Genomic DNA, 1,161 nt, shown 5'->3' with positions numbered 1-1,161 from the left:
GGGGGACGGCGGGAGGCGCCGAGTCGAGGGGTTCCAGCGTCGCGAGCATCCTTGAGAGCCGCCAGCTCAGCTCCGAGTTGCAAGGTTGGTTCTTGGCACTCGATGGAAATCAGGTCACAGAGATCCCTAAGTTCCCGGGCGACCAGGCACGCATGGGAGACGGGATGGAATTGGAAGGAGGTTTCTGAGGAGGAGGGAGAGGGATCTGAGTCCCTCCCGGCCGAGGATGGAGCCCCGGGTAGCCGCCGGCCGGGCCCCCTTGGTTTGCGGGACTTAGTTTTGCCGGGGTTAGCTGGCTCGCTGGCGTTGCACATTCGGTGAGTCTTTTATCTACTGCTCAAAGAAAGGCTTTTGTGACGAGGGCTGAGTGCGGGTAGGAGACAGAGTGTGTGTTTCAGAGCGCCCAGGAGGGAGAAATTGTGGTTCTGGGAAGGTATTTTTTTGGCCTCTTGAAAATGTGCAAGAATGCCGCGGGCCCACGCTTTCTTTGTGTGGCGGGCAGCGCCGAGCGCTTTGTGCTTCACAAGGAGAAAATGGCGAGTCCTATTGTGTTTAGGCCATTTTCTTCCGGTACAAGGATTTTCCCAAGTTCTAAATACTTCTTCGGAAAGTAGCCTTCTCGTGCCCAGAAAAGTGTGAATCGCTGAGGCTCGGCCCCGTGGCCTGGCGTGGGTATCGACCTCAGTTTTAAACTAAGCGCCTGTTTCCTTGCCGCAGGGTACTTGTATCAAAGCAAAAACAGCACCGGTTTGTGCAACTCGGTGCCCTCCAAAGATCCGCAGCGGCTCTCAGGGTTCTGGAAAATAAATTTCTGTTTACCATGCTTTTCCTGATAATCTCAATGGGAAATTGAAAGATGAAAGACAATTAAATGTTTGGAGGGTATTGAGAAGTTGTTTTGTTTTTGTTTTCGTTTTCTCCTTTCACCTCCTGGAGGAAACCCCAGGAGAGGTTAAATGTTATTCTGGCAGGTCAGTCTTTTATATTTAAAATAGAAGATGAAGCGTTATTTTGGACAGAGAAATTATTAAGTATCTTAGTTACTAGAGCAAATGCCTTCTTTACTTTGCTAGAAAAGAAGTATGGGGTGTTAGAGAAGGGATTTAGTTTAATGCTCTTAGTGCTTGTGTGTGTGCGTGTGTGTGTGTGTGTGTGTGTGTG

At 50.1% G+C, this 1,161-nt stretch overlaps 1 long non-coding RNA gene across 1 annotated transcript in view; it reads left to right on the top strand.

Moving 5' to 3' along the window:
- Positions 1 to 1,161, top strand: part of LOC103605101 — a 7,441-nt gene that overhangs the window by 903 nt on the left and 5,377 nt on the right. The gene's annotated exons all lie outside the window — the stretch shown is intronic.

The sequence above is a fragment of the Galeopterus variegatus genome, unplaced genomic scaffold (assembly GCF_000696425.1).
Source record: "Galeopterus variegatus unplaced genomic scaffold, G_variegatus-3.0.2 Scaffold5593, whole genome shotgun sequence".
Taxonomy (NCBI): domain Eukaryota; kingdom Metazoa; phylum Chordata; class Mammalia; order Dermoptera; family Cynocephalidae; genus Galeopterus; species Galeopterus variegatus.
The sequence above is the reverse complement of the archived record's forward strand: the minus strand, read 5'-3'. Positions and strand labels throughout refer to the sequence as shown.